This window comes from Zosterops lateralis (genome assembly GCF_965231275.1).
Source record: "Zosterops lateralis genome assembly, chromosome: 6".
NCBI lineage: Eukaryota > Metazoa > Chordata > Aves > Passeriformes > Zosteropidae > Zosterops > Zosterops lateralis.
The window spans coordinates 32116763-32138798 of record NC_139761.1 but is presented as its reverse complement, the minus strand read 5'-3'; the positions used below and the strand labels follow the sequence as shown (position 1 = coordinate 32138798).

At 37.3% G+C, this 22036-nt stretch overlaps 1 long non-coding RNA gene across 4 annotated transcripts in view; it reads right to left on the bottom strand.

Annotated features, from left to right (window-relative positions):
• LOC310910881 overlaps positions 1-21735 on the bottom strand; it is a 35152-nt gene extending 13417 nt beyond the window's left edge. The window contains exons 1-4 of one of the 4 annotated variants that reach the window (XR_014590421.1): positions 21620-21735; positions 12935-13100; positions 12386-12553; positions 6725-10459 (exon numbers count right to left, since the gene is read on the bottom strand). This is a non-coding gene — a long non-coding RNA (uncharacterized lncRNA). Of the gene's footprint in view, positions 1-6724; positions 10460-12385; positions 12554-12934; positions 13101-21619 lie in introns of those variants that run through there. The other 3 variants (XR_014590422.1, XR_014590419.1, XR_014590420.1) reach the window with 3 other exon arrangements.
• Between the last annotated feature and the right edge of the window lie 301 nt (positions 21736-22036).

The window sequence follows — 22036 nt, the reverse complement described above, 5'->3', positions numbered from 1 at the left end:
GATAGAGTGGTCTTTGGCAGGCATTTGGATAACCTACAAGAAGCATAGGGGCATCTTAGAAAAAGAAGAGGCAAGGAATGAACTTCTTGTTTGAAGTAAGACCTGTGCTGTGCTAAATGTGAGGGGATATTAAGGACAGTGGGAAGTTTCTGCCAGGATGCAGGCAGAGTGGATTTCTGGAAGGAAACATGTTTTCATCAAAATAAAAGGGAAAAAATAAACAAGGTGGAAAAAGAAGCCAACACTTTCCACTGAAAGAAAGAAAAACTGTTAAAGGGAAAGAAGAGGTAAAAGAAGACCTGCTTTGCAGACTTGTCACTTCCTATTGCCTTTTTGTTTGATAGACTCAAAATCATGGATTTACTTTTAATTCTGTATTTAAAGGTTATATTAATTTCATCTTTTTATTAATGTGCTTGTTTTTAAATTCTGCTTGCTTTCATGTTTCCATTGCCTTTCCTCCTATTAAAAGAGCATGGATATGGATTTCATATAGAAGAAATCTTAAAAGCACTTCTTTTACTTTATAGCCCTCCCAAGAGACTCAGGATAAACGTGAGTTTTATAAGAAAACCATATTCTAGCAAACAGTCTACTTTGTCTGATATTTATCATCTGACATCTGGCAGTTTAAAGATGCATTTGAGGAAAGGACTAAAACTCCCATTTGACAACACGCTCAGAGGAAAATGCATTTTCTAATATTTGTTTATTTACCAAAGTTGTTCTTTCCTCTGATTCATTCCTTACACTGGCATGTGTTAGCTTTTCTTCTTTATTTGCTGAGTACCTGATTTATGACCGGGGCGGCTAGACTTCATCACCGTACAGTACAGATAGTCTGGCATTAATTTTCCCTGTTCCTTGTGTCTCCTACATCCCTTGTTTAGGAAAGCATCAAAATTCTGGCCCACATGTGTCCTATTGTAAACAGACAAAATTCAAAAACATTCCTTTGCCAAGGCCATTTAAAATAAATATATAAATATAAAAACATTGGAAAAAAGCAACTTATAGATGTCAAATCAGCTACCAAAATTTGAAAAGCAAATACACAAAGTATGTTTGTTTTCATAGACTCGGCACTTGCGAATCATAGAATCATGGAATATTCTGATCACAATGATCATCAGGTCCAACCTTGAAATCCCATGTTATTTTTTAAATACTATTAAAAGCACCACAGGTTTCTTCCATAACCTCACATGTGACTTCTAAGAGCAATCACATTTTAACTTATAAATTCAGCAAATGTGTCTGCACTATATTTTCATGAAGAAAGATTAATCAAGTTTCATATTCAGAGTCTATCAACCTGTTTTCAATCACTGACATCCAAATGAGAACTGACACATTCCCAGGAGATTTAATCTGGGCAAGTATTTTTAGAGCTGAGACAAGTGCAGAAGCCAGAACACTGAAGACAAAGCCTCTCTGCATGATGACCCATCTGCCCTTTAAGTAGTATTTTAACAGGGTGCATGCTCATTGAAGCAACCCTGAGACAGAAGGTGTATCAAAATATGGAATAATACATTTCAGACACTCTTGGTACTATTGAAGTAGTCACCTTAGGTTACAGACTCCTTCACTGACAAATTAATGTCATAATTTCAGTGTGTTTTTAAGATATACAATGTGTTTCTTCAGAAGCCCCACTCAGCAATACATGGTTTTTTTGAATTTTTCCCACCTGTGCTACAGTATCAGTCAGACGGAAACATAGAAAAAAAGTTCTTGTATTTAGATCATCATCAGACATTTGGCTAAACCCAAAGTACCAGTGTAGCTATGCAAGATTTGTGCCAACTGTGCTTATTATGGGGATATATCAAGGTGCTACACAACTGACCTTGTGCATTGTCTCACAGACACTTAAAAGCTCAGCTTTGAAACAAAAATTCATGTCCTGAAAAGAATTACTATTTTCCAGTAGAGGCAAATTTCAGTGATGAATACTATAGCTGGTTCAGAAAAGGGATTTAGGTCATCAGACAGACACTGATTATGGTAGCTTCCTAAAAGAAATTCTCAGGGCAGTTAAATCCTGTCTAGAATTCCCTACAGTTTGTCCACATCAAGAAAAACATTGTAATTTTCAAGGTGGTAAATGGGCTTTCTGCTCTTACAACAAATTTCTTTTTAACAACTATTTGATCATGACCAGTGGGAAGCATTCTCAAGACAAATGTGGGCCTTTTCTTGAGCAAATGGAAATGTTTGTTTCTTATATACAGGATGTAAATCAGACAGTCCTTACACAAGAAAGTCCAATTGTTCTGTGACTGCAACATTCATCTGACACTGAAGTGTTCTGTCCTTGCATCCAATCAAGCAAACAAGGACTCCACTTCTATTTTCCACTTCCTAGTATTGTCTATTGACATATTGACTGTTCCAAGTATGACATGTCACTTCTTGGAGCACTTACACTCCTTCACGGAATTTTCTTCTCTCAAAATATATAAAAGCCCAAATAAAAGGACAACTGCAAATCCTTGCCTCATCAAGAGTAGAAAGATTAAAAAACCTCAGTAGCTACCATTACGTAGAACATTTCCCAAGCAGCTCTTTTCAGAGGACAATAACAGCCTTCAAAAAGACTTAGCTTAAGACAGAGTGAATAGAAAACATTGGTCAGTTGAATCAGTTTCTCCACAGTGCCCCAATCAGTTCTTCAATGTAAAATGAATACAAGCAGACTCAGAAGGGAAGTCAGGTCTGCCACAAAATGAAAGATGTTGAGTCAAGTAGTATCAATATCACAACGATAACTTGTTTACTGGGGGAACTTGAGGACTGAGCACAGATATCATTTTATTTCCAAAAGTGCAACACCCAAATAATTAAAATAATAATAATAATAAAAAAAAAAAAAATAAAAAAAAAAAAAAAAAAGTCCCTTTCTGGCCTTCACACTCCAGACTTGCTCCAAAGAGCTGAGAAGAACGAGAGAATTCTCTCCTGGTCCTTCTCTGATGACAGCTTTCTATCATCTTTTTTATAAATATAAGTTTTCTATCTGGAAACATCACCACTGCATAAATGCTGTTGAGGCAGAAAGACTTAAGGCAAATGTTTACAGTTTTATTCCTGCTGTGCATTGCCAATATTACAATTTCAAATAATAGTTTCAAATTATTCACAAAATTATTTCTTGCATAATAATAATGAAAATGTGGATTGATTTTGAACCAGTCCTGAGGAATAACAGCCAATCATTATGAAATGCAATCTGTATTCCTTGAAGACCACTGGGTGTGTAGATCTCAGGATTCTTTGACTGAATCAATGCAAGATTATATTAAGTATATTACATAGTTATCATTGCAAATTAGTGAAGATTTGCTTTAAATTTACTTTAGTTGCAAAATTACTGGTGATGTTTCAAGCAGCAGAAATTTCAATTCAAATGGAACACAAAATTTTAATTTGCAATGTAAGTCAGACAACTATGATATCACTCAGTTATTTACAGAATCAGAATTGAGCTACTGTGTCCAAATTCAGATGAGGATTTGTAAGTCCAGATTCTAATAATTTTAATCAAGCATTTTGGGAATGGTATGTTTTAAAGATTTGGGTCAGTCATTATGTAATGATCTGCATGAGGGTTTTCAAACATTTTCACCAAAAAACCCCCAAACAAACAAACAAAAAAAACTCACCACAAGTAAACCTTACATTTTTTGGACCCAGTTATTTTGATTTTGTTTGCATTTTTAATGAAACAAATGCTTGTTTGCATAAAGTCTTGTGTTCACTTCCTTTAGCATTACAATGTAATATCCACTGGTACCACTATACTAATAAAAACCTTCCCTGACACTACCTCATCCCATTTAAATGACAGGCACTGACCTGGACACCATTTCCCTAAGGAATGTGAGCCAATTTCCAATCATGAAATCCCATGGCAGCTTTTCAAAATACTTCCAAAGAGGTAAATAAACCCCAATTGATTATCACTTCAATTCTACACCTTTAATGCTTTGTGCTGCCTATCTGACCTGTAACCAGAACAAAAGTTCTGGAAGCCATTAAGAGAGAAACTTTGCAGTAAAGGCACAGAGTGTTACGGAGATTTAAGGGCAAGTTCTGTCTGCTGCTTAGTTGGCTTTCTGGGGACGAGATGGCAAACATGAAGAATGTTCAGAATGATCACCATCTATTTTGATTTGAGGACATAAAGGCTGTACAATGAGACACCCTCTTCTAACCACTGTCGGGATATATTTATTTACAGCTGGAATGATAATTACATGGATGGTTCTTTTAAGATGAAGTATGATTCCTCCTTTTCACTTTAAAGTAAGGGTGATCATACTAAATCTGTTATTACAAGTGGTGTTTTCTTTTTCATGATCCTATATAAGACTGCCAGCCTGCCAGCTCAGCAAAGATATCAACAAACACTTGTTTTGTTGATCGGATAAATACAAGTGCATTTCAGTTTAAAAACTTCAGTATTTCAAATACATACCTTTCAAGCAAAAGAATACACTATTCCAAAGGAAGGAATACTACTTGAGTGAGTTTTCATGCATCTTCCTCAATCAGAGATTGCTGGAACTGTGTCAGAGGAAACGTCCACTGTGGCAGTGTCCAGTCCAACCTGTAGTCCTATCCTGCATGGATGGAGCATGTGACTTTCTATAGAGTAGCTTTTAAGAAAGTATTCTACAATTTTCAACAGACTCTCAGTTCTGTGGTCCCTAGATGTACTCTAGAAACCTATTGGTCTCAGTAGAAAAAGTAGTTTTGTTTTTATCTCTAGACAATTATACAAACTTTAAAAAGCCAAAATAAACTCTTCTATTAATTTTAGAGAATGCTTTTGCCATAAATTTAAATTAAAAAATCATATCTACATGGGAAAACCCAAAAACATCTAAATAAGAAAAGTTCAAATATGTGATATTTGGTAGAGGCTTGGTTGGAAGATTTATCTTTACTACCTGGCTTTTCAACATTATTTTCATGCACTAAAACCAGATCTATTAATATAACCAGGAATTACTTCCATGTGTTTCCATATAAAATGTTCTCTTTTCTCATGTTTAATAAAATCTCTGTTTCAAGAGATGTAAACTCCTTGCTTCCTCTCTCCTTTCTTTTTTTTTTACTTTCCCTTTCCTTTCCCACCTTTTCATCCTTTTTTCCCTTCTTCACTCTTTCTTTTTAACATTCCTTTTATCATCTACTTCTCATTTCCTTCTTTTCACTTTCTTCCATGCTATGCCCTTTTTTCTCTTTTCCATAAAAAAAAAAAATGCAAGGGCATAAGTATAAACTAAAAATTTAAAAATTTCATTAACAGTTGTATCAGCAAAATACAGAGATATGAAAGCTCAAGTTAACATCCAAACATACACAGTAAATAAAATCCTACATAACTCCAAGTTCACTATAAATATTTGCACACTCTTCTTGGAGAATAAATAAATGTTGATATTCAGCAGTGATGAATATTTATGCTTCTCTAAATTTGGGTCTTGAAGATTATTATGTTTTCTTATAAAATTTTCTTTTGTCTTATGTCTTGTGGATGTTGCACCAGACATCAAGGGAAACTTTGAAGTCAGTTGCTTGAGTATACAAGGCAATATCAAAAGCTTGGCTACTGAAAAAACACTTCAGAACTCACAGTGTTGATACAGAAAAACAGACAAGAAATAAAGTAAAACTCCTTGTAATACATTTCTGTGTAAATGTATAAAGTAATCGTCATGCAGAATAGACTTGAAATAATCTCACAACACCTGATGCTCATTCTGGGTAAGTAAACAATACAGAGGGACGCTAGATTTTGCAAATCCCCAGTTGTATTTGTTTTAGCTTGAGAGGCCATTCGCATGCAAGCAGTCCTCTGGGTCCTAAGTACCTCTTACCATGAAAACATGACACAGCTCTATTTTTAAACAAGGCATTTCCATTCCTTTGTATAACTAAAAATTCTGAAATCTGAGGAGAAAACAAACCAGCAGTTAGCTACGGTGTGAGAGAGTCACTGTTATTTAAATGCTTAAATAATGTCCTGTGGTGCTGCTGGTCAGTGGCATCTGGCTGACACTCTACACTGAACCAAGGGCACCTCTCAGAGGGGAAGCATTATAAGGAGACACCACATATAAAGAACAAATGTTAAATCAAGACAAAAATTTCAGCTTCATCTTCCAAGTAAAAAGGGATCTGTCTGTAGAAGAAAATAGCTCATTTGTAAACTCTATAAACCATGAGGCTGCCCAGGAGTGAATATAGTCACATTCTGGTCCATACCATAAGAAATGCAGGAGCAAGCTGCCTTAACTGCTCAGTTAAAAGAAAAATACATTTAATGCAAAATTGAGATATTGCATGAGATTCATATTCTAGGACTCTCTAAAGTATGTTATAGCAAATATGTGTGTTGCTATTCCTCCCTAAAATCTATCTGTCAGTTTTCTTAAGCATTTTCTCCATAAACCGGATATTTAGATTATACGACAAAAGAAAAAAAATCCCATGAAATATCTAGATAATATCCTAAGAATAAAAACTCTTCACCTTAGGGACATGAAGGAGCTCTCTTTTGTCTGCTGGTCAGATTGAAACTTCAGGATGTGTATTACCACTACATCTCTCCTTTAGGACTCCAGTAATCACTTCAATTTTATGTCAGACAGGCATATTTAGTAATTTTATACAATGTTTGCCAGAAGTAACATAACACAGTACACCAATCTATGATGAAAAAAATATATAGATCTTTTAATTCATAAATAACAGGAATGCAGCCATGTAAAATGTATTGCTATCAAAGACCATTTCCATATAGGATCACTCCTTACACATCTTTGGGGAAAATAAGAAATACATATTTAGAAATTACACATTTAGAAATCGTCATGGAAACAAAATCACTGTAAAAGAAACATCACACTAAACCTTCTGAACTTTGTGACTAAAAATGAAAACCAGCTAAATGATTTTATCCATAAGCACAAATAATTTTGCTCATGTTTTTGCTGTGTGCAAGTCTGAAGATCAGTCCTCTTATACCAGCCTAAACAAAAGGACCCAGAGGGAGGCACCAAGCCACCTCTCTGCTTCATTGCCTGAGGCCACACCTGTGCCTGGCCAGCTTTTTTGTACAAATTTTAACATCCTGAAGGCTGCACTAAATTATACCAGTTGGTGAGGTTCCAAAGGAGCTGCCTTTGTGGCCATAGCTGACGGGGATCAGAAAAGCATCAATCATGGCTCCAAGCTGACACTGGCACCAAGACAGAATACAGCTTTCCCTGGCTCTTTGCTAGAAGGCATCCCACCCACAATTTTAGAAAAATATCAGGTATCAGAGTGGTGAAAAGTATTCCTGATGGCAATATTTCTGTGGTTTTCTACTTTAGCTTGTTTATAAGCCTATACAAGCAATTACGGTCTGCATTAAATATGTACATGAAATGCAAATAGGTAAAATGTACACTGTTAAAAAGAAAAGGGTTGGATCCTGAGACAGGAGAAAGAAAGTTTAAAAATATTTTTGTATTTTTCTTTCAGAATGTGCAATTGAAATTTCAGTTTGCTATTTATTTTACTTTATTTCTCATCATCTATTTGTGTTCTATGAAAGCGATGTTTGTGTACCATTAAATAGATCTTCCATTTTCCATAGAGATGTAAATATAAGACATAATTATAGGATTTCTTCTGTTGAAAACAGTCATACTTTACACCTTTTTTACTCGTCCCCACTAGGTAGTGATTTTCTCTCTTACCCATGGATTACTCTCTTTCAAATCCATCATTCCCAACTACTCATTTGGTGGAGCACAGAAAGCTTTTTCAATCGCTCCTTTTTGCTGACCATGCAATGAGGTCGCTGAACTCAGCCTTGTCATCACAACAGATTTGTTTTGGTAAAGTTTTATTGTAAATTTTAAATAATGCAGTTACGATCTTAAACGCACATGTTTTGCTTTCAATACCACAAAACTTTTTGAAGTTTGTTTGCATCACATGGGAAGAGCTCTAAGTTAAAAGTAAGCAAATGCTTCTTCTCTAATAATGTTCTCTTCTCGTGTTGGAGATTATATCCATCCAACATTTCAAATAATTTGTCTCCTGTCCAGACAAAGTCCTAGACAATGATGTGTTCCCTGCAGACAGAGAAGCAGCATCCACATGACAGGTCTCCATGCTGCTTTAATTGGTTCAGATAACATGGTTTTCTTTTAAATAGCATGCCTTTTTTTTTTTCATTAGTCTTTAAAAGGAAATACAACCTTTAAGATGAAATCTTACTATAAGTCATTGCGTGGCTAAAAACCCTTCAAAAACTTGTTACAAAAAAAGTTGGTAAATGCCAGATTCTCATAAAATTTATGTGGTAAATAATTTCTCATATTGTGTTTCCCACATGCATGCCATGTTCTTTGTATTTAAAGTCATCTAAGGAACAACAGCACCGCATGCCATGGTACTCAGTTAACAGTCCAAAGAGCCATTTCTGCAAAAACTGCACAGGCAGTTACTTGGAGAGGAGATTCACATAGAAAATTAAAGAAAAGCCTTCTAGGGGAAAATTCAGGTCAGAAATATCAGATTTTTCCCACTCAAGATGGAACAAAACCACTTGTCAAAAAACTGCAAATGAAATATATCATCTGAAAAAATTGATTTCCCTAGGATTTCAGTGACAGAATTATAGCTCAGTTACAGAGTCCTACAAGGAGTGATGGATGGATTATTTACATGTACATTGAGGAGTTTCAATTAAAAATACCTAAATTAACTAATTAGATGTGCAAACATTTGCACTATTTTTCTGTTTCATCTAATCCTTGTGCTCTGAAAACTCCATTTTCTGCTTCTATTTCAATCTATAAAATATTGGGATAAAATGTGTTAGTTCATAAATTCAAAAATGCTCATATTTCTTTTTAGAGGAAAATTTCAGGTAATAAAAGTTAAAACGCTACCAGAAATGCAATTTTAAGTCTAGGAAAAGGTGGGTAGCTGCTGCTGACATGAATGCTAAGCAAGCAAGTACCCATCGTTTTAAGTGTTTAGGTCAGAGTACAGATCAATAAGTTTACATAACACAAAACAACTAGTCAATTAAATTTTTTTTGCTTATCAGGCAACCACAAAATCCTTTCCTTAGAGCTGCCTTTGCTCAGTACTTGACCATTACATGGTCAAACAGAGATACTAAACTAATTTTCAGTACCCCTGCAGATCTTCAGAAAGCCTTACTTCTTTTAAACCATGATGATTCATATAACAGAAAACAGGGTGGAACAAATGGAAGTTGCATATTTTCTGAGCAAGAGAATTCCACACTGCAATTCTAAGCTAACTATCACTTAGTTGACAAGACAGTCTTAGAGTTCAAATTCCTTCATTCCATTTAGATAATACCTTGCATTACATTGTACTAATTTATTTACCACCTTCTAGAGGCCAATTCTGGAACACTTTTCATTAAAGGATATCTGGAAAATGAAAAAGCAGATAGAAACAGCACTGGAGTGCATTGCTCTTACCCCAAATCCCTTAATTACTTAAGAAATCAGAATATCCTAAGCTGGAAGGGACCCACAAGGATCACCTCTTGGCCCTGCACAGGACAACCCCAAGAATTACCATGTGCCTGAGAGCCCAAATGTTTCTTGAACTCTGTCAGGCCAGTACTGTGACCACTTCCCTGGGGAGCCTGTTTCAGTGGTCAAACACCCTCTGAGTGAAGAACCTTTTTCTAATATCCAACCTAAACGTCCCCTGACACAACAGGTTGCTAGTCTCATGTCACCCCATTTTGCACCCAACCCATGGATCAGTTGCTCACCCATCACATGACATGTTTATCCAGATCTAGGTTGGACATTTTACCCAAAAGGATACTGTGAGACAGATTATTGAAAGTTTTACTGAAATCCATAAATATTAGATCAACTGGGTTCCCTTGATCAGCTAGGTGGGTTATCCTGTCATAAAAGGAAATCAGGCTTGCTAAGCAGGACTTTTCCTTCACAAAGCCATGCTGGCTGTGATTGATGACTGTGTCGTCTTTCAAGTGTTTTCCAATAACTCCCAGAATAATCATCTCCAGAATTTTACCAGACACTGAAGTATTTCTGACAGACCTATAGTTTGCAGGATCATTCCTCTCACCCTTTATGAAAATTGGGACAAAATTAAGGTCTTGTTTAAAAAGAAGTTTACAAACTTAATTTTTGTTTAAGAAGAGGAAAGAGCAACAGTCAAAGTTACAAAGTTCTACGATAAGAGAATTTCAAGAATCTGTAGGAGTGTTGTCCACAGAACTTAGAGGATTCCAAAGGAAAGTCTTTTCTTTACACTAACTTTCCACATGCAGCTGGGAATAGGAAAATTCAATGTCCAACATCTCATCTATATCTATGTTCTCTGTCTTCCAAGATGTGACTCCTTGACATTCACTGAACAGCACCATCTGAGGATTATTATTGAGCATTATTAGGTTTTATATATTCTTAGATTATGTAAACATTTAGACATGCAGTATTTGTAGTATTGCATTGGTTGTTCAGGGTTACCTCTAGGCACATGAAAGACAGAGGAAGGTTAACTACACTTATAGAATGTTGGTGCCACCCAAGCCGCCCTTTCAGAACTGCACCATCAAGCAGCAGTTTCGCCACAATCACACTTAAAAGGAAGAATTAATAATTAATTAGTTTCTATCCCTACTTATCACATCAGATCTTCAACATAGATTTCTCTGATTAAAAAAAAAACTGTTTGTGGGAAATACAGGAAGAGATTGCTCCTCAATCACCTCCTGATAGCAGCATTCCTTAAACCCTGAGAGTTTATTCCCAGTCACACAGCTTCAATCCGAAAGCTCCACTTATAAACACCTGATTTAATTCCTGGGCACTTCAGAGGAAGCTCCAAACTAGGTCTTTTGCATTCTATTTCTGATTAATAAGAAGTCTTTGAGAAATTGTTTACATTTTTCTTTTAACTCTCCTATCTTTATCCAGGAGTAAAAACATTTAATTACTGCAAAGGATTATGTACTTTTGAATGCTATATAAGTGCCAAGTGCAGTGAGAAGCAAATGGACCCTAGAATAATCCCGGAAAAACAATGCTACATAGGCAAGAAATGAAAGAGAAGGAAAACGAGGGATAACAAAAACTTAAGAATGCCAAGAAGAAATCAGTAACATGTAAGACAATGGTTTTAGTTGGTTTGTTTCCCCTAGTTTGTCAGTTCCTCTACATCAGGAGAAAGGATAGATATCTGGTGAGTTCAAATTCCATTACAAACTTACTGGGAGGGGAAATAATGAATCACCAAAATGAGAGTCCTCTAGCAGATAAGACTTCACACACACACAACTGCTGATTTGTTTTACAGTCCACTGCTAAATTTAGCAAGATGGGTTTCATCTCTACCACAGATGAGGTTGCTTTTGACTCATCTTTGTGCAAGTTGAGCCCACTGTGATACAATGCTCCAGAAATAGAATAGTATTTCTACAAACTGATGTTATTGCTGAGAATTTCCACTGTTACCTGAAATTTCATTCAAGTTTAGGGTAAATATCATGTCTTTGGCAGTGTTAGCAAAAGAGTATCTTGCTCTACAAACACAGTGACCAACATTCCTAAGAAAACATTATATATCTCTCTTTTCCCTACTAAAGGAATAAGTGTGGAAATAGGCCTGTTTTTTGCACCTTCTGGTTCTCTAAACAATAAAGAAAAAGCCCATTTCCTTCATTTGCATAAGCAGAGTCTCTCTTAGCAGCTGATTTTTCCTAGTATAGTGTTCATCTAAGCAAAAATTATTACTGAATAAATAAATTGTATATCCTTTCCCTTCATCTGCATGTTGCTCCTAAAATGTCCCATTTTTTTTACATAAGTGATCAGCGTTATTTGGATGAATGTGTTTGCACAGCTTTGGCAAACCAAAGTGGGTTTTTTTCTTTTCATGCTGGAGGGAACCATTTATTTCAAAGAGTTAAACAGCCACAGGGACCCTTGAGATGTTCTACATCCTCTAGCTGTGGTATGCACTCTGCTAAGCTTTGAAAGATACCCTATGCAGCAGCCCCTTTGAGGATATGGCTATGTAAACCATTCAGACTCTTTTCCTACCTATACTAAAGGCCTAGTGTCTCCAGGAAAAAAAAAGCATAACGATTCCTGTAATTGGAAAAAATTACTGCTAGAAAGAATCAACAACAGGAAACGACTGAAATGGATAGGTAATCCAAACACGTGCCTGAAATTCCATCATTCATAATATATTTGGTACAAATATTCTCAACAAAGCTCCACTGTTAGTCACACATACCATTATTTACATTGTTGTGATGCTTAGATTAACACAGATATAACTGTACCTTAAGCCTGTGGCATGACATAAGTCAACCCCCTGTCACATATCTGTTTATCTTGCTGCCTTTCAAAACAGAAGTGGGAGTCAGGAACAAAGATGCAGATGTCATATATCCTGAAGTCCCAGAGCTGCATGGCTTTCTTCTTTAAGGGAAAAACGCTGTGAAATAAGCCTTTTAAACACAAAAGCCAAATTATTTTCTCAGTCAGTAACTGTAGCTCAGCAATCTTTACTCTGGCATCATTCCTTTTTTCAGAAAATAGAAATTAATATCAACCCTCATGTCACCATGTGTGATGCCTTTGTGTAACCTAATATTGTGATCTCTCCCATTCAGTATATACTGGCAAACCACATAGACACAGCAAAATATTTAGTTAAATGTGTGCAGGAAAGATCTAATTTGGACAAGGTATATTAAACCTCACATTTCCATAACTGATTTACATAGCATTTCCTTTCTGAAAATGAGGACTTGTCAGGTCAGCTGATTTTTGCTTCTTCATTTAAAGACACAACATTTCATGACCCCACTTCACTAATTACAACATACCTGAACATTTTACTCACTTCTAAAGGCTCTATGGAAAGTTATCAGCTTTATCTTGACAGACAAAGGATATTTTTAAATCTTCCAGTTCAGACTCCTTTCTTAACAGTCATTCGGTTCACTGTAAGTTCTGATATCCATTTGTCTTGTGCATGTAAGTACTATAGCACTGTAATAGAGTGGGGACACAGAAAAAGTGAGTCAGGGAAGGAAAACCAATCAAGGATGAAGGTAAACAGCATGGGAAAAACAGATTCTCAAAAGGTTTTCTCCTGGCAGGAACCTAATGCAGACATAGGTTGTGTGAAGGGTAGTGGGAATCAAGGAATTGAAGGATCTATCTGATTCAACTGAAGAAAAGATTTCTGGATGTAAGACATTTGCTGTTATTGGAAGATGAACAGAAAGGAAAGAATACAGAACCTCTGTAAAATGAATAGACCCAAAGGAGAGTGAAATGAAGCACTCCAAATAATTTAGAAAAAACAACATTGAGGGCAAACATTTCCTTTATATAACTTGGCAGGCCAGTGCTAAAAAATGAAATGTGGATCTTTAGCACTTGGCAACACCAGATTGCAAAAACGGCCTTGTATGAATAATATGCAAAGCAACTGTGAGTTTTAATTCAATTTATCATAAAAATTATGAAAAGAAAGGTCTTTTACTCTGCCAAATTTTAAACTGTTTTTCCCATCTGTTTTCTTGGGGGTTTTGTAATTGCTGTCAATTTTTTTTAATTTTAGTAAAACTTACATATCAAACAATAACATTTTTTTCTATTTCAAAATATCATTCAAGCAACATAGAATTAACAGAAAAATGCTCAGAATGTTCCCAAAAGTCCTTTAGCAATTTTTCAGAAAGAGTACATAATTCTGTTCTTTTCCTTGAAGTTCATCATGCACTAAATGCACTTAAACAACAGTTAATGGAAAAGGTTACTACTAAGGTCTAGTACAGAGTTAAAAGAACAGTTTTAAGAAAATATCCCAGTGTCCACCAAAGAGCAACTTAAAATTTGTAATATGCAATATTTTCTTCTTTGTTAGGGCTTTTTTTTACTAAAAAAGAATTGTAAAAGATTTAAAAAAGAGAATTATTTGAGAAATTACTGGAGAAGAAAATGACCTATTGAAAAACCTTCTACATTAATTGCTTAGTAAATCACGACCTTCCTTTTTTGCCACATTTATTTCTACAAAATATTCATTTCAATTTTTAGTTTAGTCAAAGGAGCTTTACAGGGTTTATGATTTTTTTATGATGATCAAATACGAAAGAGAGATGAGTCAAAGAAGCAATTTCTGCTGTTCTGAATGGTGTTTTATCTAAAAATCTTTTCAGCTGTAAGTATTATACGATTATGAAAGCAAAAGCCCACAGATTTCGACAGAGCAAGAAACTGGCAGATTTTTTGATCTGACACGTGCAGGCTTCTGAGGAAGCATCGATTTTTGTTATAAGATCTAGGAATTTGTGTTGTTCTACTAGGCCTAACTGCTTCATCATACAAGGACAAAATCTCTTGTTTAATCTGTGTCCCCTTCACCATTCCTTTGGACCAGATGATTGCATTGAAGCTCTCAAGATTTATCAGCTCCAGGTAGCAAATCCTGACAAATGTTAACCTTAAAGAAAATTTGATATGAATTTCTGCCTTTTACAACTCAAAGGAAAGAAACTAAACGGACACAGGCTGAAAAGAATTCAAAGTGTGTCAAGTCACCAAAATAAGGCCATTTTTAGGACCTATTGATCAAGAAACTATAGATTTATTCCTGCAGCTTTGCTCCACTTGTGGGGAAAGCCTTGGAAAATAGCAAATGGAAGAAGAGTCAGTAAACCACATCTTGAATCAAGGATAGCCAACATGGTCTCAGGAAGGGAAGGGCATGCATGCCTCACTTAGTTGCTGGAATTGTTTGAGCTTGTGGCTGCCAATACAAACATGGGGAATGCTCGGGATACTGTGCACCTGGATTTTCAGAAAACACTTGCCAGAATTCCTAACTGAGATGACTGTTTAATATGCAAAGCCATAGTCTAATTTTAAAAGGGCAAAGGCGTCCTCACAGGAGGAAAAGGCTGCCTCTTGAGCAGGAAATGAGACAAGCCCCTCTAAATTGCAGTGAGGTTTCTGATGTTAAGACTTTACCTTATTAATAAGCTTACAAATGCCCTATGAGATGAAATTAATATGTACCTACACTTGGAGGACAAATTATGGTGCATCTTGAGGCCCAAATAGAACATCGTGTTATTTAATATGAAGGCTTATTAATAATAAAATTATAATTTTGCTAATTTTATAAAATCAAAAAATAAATTTCAGCATTGAAGACTATCACCTCAAGGGGCACAGCTGTAATATCACACACAAACTACTACAAAACTTTCTAGAAATATAGGGTTGAACACAGCAACAAAGTTTTAAGCCCAAGAGCCTCAGGGAAAAAAAAATGTTAAGAGTAACTGTGAAGCTGTAAATAACTAAATTGTCAATTTAGCTGCAGAATTGAACAGAAAAATTCAAATTTGGGTTGATCTGAAATGAAAGTGCAAAGAAAAAATTAAGGCAAAAAAATATTGAGGACTGGGAAAACAAAATATTCTCAATTCTTCAATTCTTCCTAAATATTGCATTTCCAAATAGCAGAAAAAAAAGTGAAGGCACAAAGTTAAGGCACAAAGAAATTGGCAAAAAATCTCTTTGACTTACTGTGTAAGAATAGAAAACACATATCCCTTGCCATTTTTCTAGTCACTAGAAGTCTGACTCGAACGAATGCACTTAAAGGGTTTTTTTTTTTCTATATGACTGAACATATTTTTTCTCCCATTGAAATTATTCTCCTTGAAAAAATGCATCTACATATTTATTTAGTTGGAGAGGAGGTAGAAAAATATTTTCTAATCAGTAGAGAAACATCCTGGTCGCTGATTTAATCATTATTTAAAACCAAGAAAATTTAGTTAATTTAACACTGACACCTTTACATTGGACTAGAAGTCTTTCTTTCAGTCAGAAAAATGTGAGGATTCTGTGCAACCCTCTTCAACAGAGAGGATATTCTGTGGTCTAGTGAACATCAGCCTTGGAGCACTCAGCATTTTATGTATCATAACCCCTACTGTATAAAGACTGCTGTCCAATTAAATTCCAGGCAAACTCAGGGAATCACTTCACAGTGAATCACTTCACAGATTTCATCTGTCTGGTTATCAGAAAGATCTACTCTCATTTTCCCAGTACAGAGAATATAAAACTCAAAGTATAAAGTATTAGTGTTTTAACAGACTGTTATAGAGGTATGCATTTTAAAGATGAATCACAGAAGTCATCGCTTGATTTTTGCAAAATCACATGAAATTTTTTCTTTATCAATGTGTAAAATGAAGAAAAAATACTAGTCATGGTATCATGGTGATAGCCAGAGACGATTGTATAATAAATGAAATAACTTTTATTCTGTAATACTTTTGGAGATGATTCATTGGATTGTCCTGCAGTCATTTTCGTATGTTAAAATGCCTCTTTGATTCATCAAAGAAACAAAATACTTTTGTTTCTAAAATGAAGTCCTTTTTTAAAAAAAACCCAACAACACTTGTGAGGCTTGATCCTGTAAAAATAAATAGAGGTAACACAGGGGAGACAGAGCCCTCCTTGGATTAAAAGGATTATGCTGCCATCCAGCAGGACGTCTTCACAAGGTGGGAACACTTCCACTCCAGCTGTCACTACTAATAAGCAAAGAAGAAACCCACATTTCACCAAAACTGCAAATGAGATAATGAGATACTGCAAAATATCAGACAGAGGAAGGAGCTTTGTCCAGGTGATTCAGTGTTTTGAGTGTTCCATACTGCAGCAACTCAGATCTTTGCATTTACACAACAGGATTAAATGAAACAGGAGTTTATATCAGTGATTCATTTGCACGTTGAAGATTTCCTTGAAATCCTTGTCTCTTCAGGTCACATCCAGCCCTCTGCTTCAATGCCTGCAGAAAGAAATAAGCCTCTTGTCACAAGAGTTTGTGGCTTACTTCTCAAAGCAGTTTGCACAAATTCAACACTGACTTTATCATGCCAAACCCACAAAACGAGGATGGGGTAAATCAGCAGTAGGTGTGTTGAAAAAAGAACAAATATTATGTGTTGTCTGTTTATAATACTACTTTGTTTTCACATGTAATCAACTACATGGGAATGAAACAACATTAAAATAACTTTTTGCAACATCAGGGGTTTTTTTAGGTTGGGACTGCTGCCTCAAATTACAGTGAATGGATTAAAAGAATGAATGAAGGACAAGTTGATTTTCTGTGCACCACAAAACATACCAGTAACAATGGAATGGTATTTTTCAGAACAAAGAAATTCATTTACACATGCAGCACAAAGTGACACAGTGTTTACTATTTGTTCATCATAAATCATGGATTGATGTAATTTTTCACCATAATTGCAGTACTATACTTTAGAAAGGAATTATACTGTGATGATTTAGACACTAATTTAAGTAGTAAGAGCCCTGGTAAAGTATAATTTTAGAGCATCAGGTCAACAAAAGCAAAAATGGCAAAAGATGATTTTAAGAAAGGTTTTGAAAAACCTCAGTAGAATAACTGTAAATCCTGATTTTATTTAATACAAACCACTAAAGCCTGAGGAGAAAGGGAGTTCCTTAGGATGGCACTAGTTTTGGCACAGTGCTTGGTGTTCAAACAAGACAGTTGGAATATGTGTTTTCCTTTAACAAAAACTAAATTGGCATAAATTATGAAGACAGAAGAAAAACAGACACCACATTCAACGTCTATATCTCAATGGCTGGGATAATGGAATCAGACAAGGGATCACAGTTTGAATCAATCTTTACAGTACATGGCAAACTCTGCCTCCACATGAATGGATAAAGCAGAGTTAATAAAAAAATCTGCTTGCTAAATCTTGGAATTTTTTTTCTTCCTTTTATACGTCTTTATCATTTAAAAGGTTCCTTCATGCCATGTAATGTGGATGTAGATAGAAGAGGAAAGCAAGCAATCTTCATTTGTTGCAGTAAAACAAGTCTAAGAGTATGTCTGCTTCAAAGCTATTGTCACTATTGCTAAGATTACCAACGATGGTAAGGTGCCTTAAATTTATATGAGGAAAACAGCACTGTAATCAGCAATATTTCCATAAGTACATAATTATTTTTAGAGATGCTCCATACAACTCCAGTTCAAGAACCACTGGATTACAAAACCTGAGTCTTCACTACATTTTGACATTCAAAGGTACTAAGCACAAGCCTCCTGAAAAGATTCAGTGTCACACTTGCCCACAGATTTTGTTGCTAAAAGTTTTTAAAAACAAGTAATGAATTAAAAATACCACTACGGAGCATTCAATGTGTTTCTTGTCATTTGAAAGGATAGGAGAAGGTCAAAAGTTTTTAAAAAATCATAAAGTTTCTATGAAGTTCTCTCTAAAATTAGCAACTTAATTTAGAAGCGCAGAACAAATAACTGATTTACAGAAAGACACATAACAGCTAGAATAATAAAAAATAAAAATAAAAGTAATAAAATCCACAGGATTTGAGGAAATGTCAAGAAGCTGTGTCAGGGGACGTTTAGATTGGATATTAGGCAAAGGTTCTTCACCCAGAGGGAGGCTAAGCACTGGAACAGGCCCCGAGGGAAGTGGTCACAGCACCAGCCTGACAGAGCTCAGGAAGCATTTGGAGAATGCTCTCAAACACATGGTGCAATTCTTGGGGTTCTGTACCAGCCCAGAAGCTGGACTCAGTGATCATTGTGGGTCCCTTCCAAATCAGGACATTCTGTGATTGTATTCGGTGATTCTTTCTGCCTGAATAAAGACACAAATCCCATCTTGACGTTAAATACATCTATGTATGTATAATGTATGATATGGATATGACATGATTTGACCTCATCACTTATCCCTCATTTCAGAGGTAATCATTTATTTCCTCTGAAAGTGTCTTCATTGTAAGCGCAGTTGTTTGGATGAGTTTCTTAAAGGCCAGATGCAGGGAGCCAACATCCAGCAACAGAACTGCTCTGAGAGGCCTAAAGCCCCAAAATTACTCTTTCAACTCAGCAAATCCATCAGTCTAGATATGCCTCATCCCTGTTTTCCATTTTATGCAGTAAATGAACCCAGTTCTTACAGTGCTTGAGGCAGGGAGCATACTACATCTGAAATACTTTTCAAATACAGTCATCACCTCTTTGCAAAGAGAATTGTTCAGCTTCTGAGACAACTAAAACACCATGAATTACCTTCTTTGCCACCCTTGGCCTCTGTGTAAGAACAAGTAGGGTTGACACAAAAACACTCTGCTAGGCATTAATCCTCTGTTGACAGAACTGTCATACTCAGTTGAGTACATTTGATGCAGATAATGATTTAGGCTCTGCAAAATGCCAATGTTGATAGTTACAATTTTTAGCTGTCAGATTATATTCCTCTACCAGAACTCTGTTTTCTACTAAAAATGTTAACTGGTTCTCTGAATTACAAAGTGAAAAAAGTGAAACAGGAAGATACCATAGACAAAGCTGTAATTACAGAAGTTCCTGGTGACAAGAGCAAGCTCTGGAACCTTGCCCTCCTGGTTAATTACGATGTCATCATCCGCTTAATGCTCAGTGTTTACAGGGCTTTACTTCAGGGCCTATCATTTATTCTATATATTAACATCTAGAACTATAACCATGATATAACCTAGTCATTGGAAAAGACCACAAACCCTGCTATGGTATGTCTCAATGCCAGTGTTGCAGCTTTACTGCATCTGAGACAGAACCACAAAAAACACATGGGTTTTAAAACTGAGGACAGTCAGAAAAGCACTGCTAACTGGAGGTGATTTGAAGTAAATAACTGATAGCTCTGTACTTGTGCTGCGTGCTTTAAAAAGTGCCTGCAAAGGATGCTAATTAATTAACTAACCCATATCCAGTCCAGAGCAGGCAAGTCATCCTACTGGAGATATGTCTCATTTGGAATATTGAAATGTATGGACTGAGGCTTAGATGCTAGATTTCAGTTCCTTTTTTCCCATGTGCAAAACCAGAAACAGATGTGGAATATCATTTTGTGATTTCTACTGCAGTGTATAGATCAGGAGGAACTCCACTGAGTAAAACCAGATTACATATAAATTATTTGCCTTGTAAATATTGCAGAGGATGTGGAATTAGAGTCCTGGAAGTTGTTTCAGACCACAAGATCTCCCCCTCTTTCTCTAACGTCTCAATAACAAACCTCTCATATCTCTATTTCCAAAACGGAAGATATTATTCCCAGTCAGACCTAACCCTGCCCAGAAGCAAACAAATGTTTTCAAAACTTAAAAACCATGCCTTTTTTCTTCAAAGTCTCTCACAACAGTGTTATCTAGCCCATTGCTAGAGAAAATGGTATTCAAACAGAGGAGTATAGCACTGGAAAGTCAAGTTCTTGCTTATGACAGAATATTTCCTGCTGCCCTGGAGATTCTTTCACTTCAGATCCAACGCCTTGAAGGTGCCGTATTGTGACTTGCTCTACACTATAAACTTGCAAACCTCTAAATAAAGTAATATTTTAGCACTAACATAGGAAAACCTCTCAACACCAATATATATATTGTTCATATACAGGATATGGGTACCATTTTTAAAAGGCTAGGTATGCTCTTAAATAAATATATGCAGAACAATATCTCTTGCCTGGATCCTCCTGGGCATAGACAAGACCTTTTTTTTTTTTTTTTTTTTTTTTTTTTTTCCCCTCCTACCCTTTGAAATTTACACTTGAAATATTTCAAAATATTATGTCAGGAGTGAAGAAGTGAAAAGGCAGTTTCCCCTCAGGTGTTTCCCCCTGATACTTGGCCGGGCAGCCAGAGGAAGGGGGCACAACCACCTCCGCGTTCCCTGCGCCGAGAGCCGCCCTGGGGGCGCTGCACAAGCGGAACGTGTGAACCAGCCGAGCCCGCCGTGCATGCCGCACCCGCCGGCCCAACGGATCCAAAGGCTGTAGGGGCAGTGGGGTTCCGGGGAGGCGGGGGCTGCGGGGATTCCAGGGGATGTGCGGGCTGTCGGGGATCCGAGGACGCGAGGGCTGCGGAAATTCCGCGGGGCTGCGGGGATTCCAGGTGCTGTGCGGGCTGTGGGGCCTCCAGGGGCTGTGCGGGCTGTGGGGGTCCCGAGGACGCGGGGGCTGAGGGGATTCCAGGGGTTGTGGGGGCTCCAGGGGCTGTGCGGGCTGTGGGGCCTCCAGGGGCTGTGCGGGCTGTGGGGGTCCCGAGGACGCGGGGGCTGCAGGAGCCCCTCAGGCCGGCGGCGGGCGGTGCGCGGGCGCCCTCTGCTGTCCCGCCGCGGCAGTGCCCCCCCTGTGCCCGCGGAGGGCCCGGGGCAGCGAGGCCGGGATACGGGGCATGGGCCAGCCCGGAGCGGGGCGGTCGGGAGTCGGCAAACAAAGACTGCCAGGACCTACCAGATAAAATACATATTTTTCTCTCCAAATTAAAGGGTACGGCTGTTATAAACGAGGGGTGAGAATGCCACCGCAGTGTTAAAACCGTGCTCTGGCCGCTCGGCGGTACCGCCAGGGAGGCCCCCCGGCCCCGCAGCTGCAGCGGGCGCGGGCAGCGCACGGCTCTCTCTGCTCTCTTACCTTGCAGGTGAGCGCATCAGCCTCAAAACATGACATTCGAGCAGTAAAAATATTCAAGCAATCAGGTGTTCTGCTTGTTCCGTACCAGAAAGCAGCCTGAGGGAATACAAGACAGCACATTTCGCCTCCCCCGGGCCAAATCAAAGCCGGGCTGGCAGGGAGCTCCTGCACGTCCCGGGCTGCCAGAGCAGACGCTGGTTTTCCCTCTGCCCTTGGTCCGGCAAGTCATCCGGAGCAGCTGCCAGCGCTCCAGTTCAGGCAGCCCCTTGTTTTCATGTTTTCATGTTTTCTTAATCTTGATAAAGGGACCACAGAAGCAGAATGATTATGGTAAATAAATTTTTGTTTATAACTCTGTCCATTTCAGTGAGATGGAGATAGTAGATGGACGGTATCCTGTATTAAACGTGTACAGAA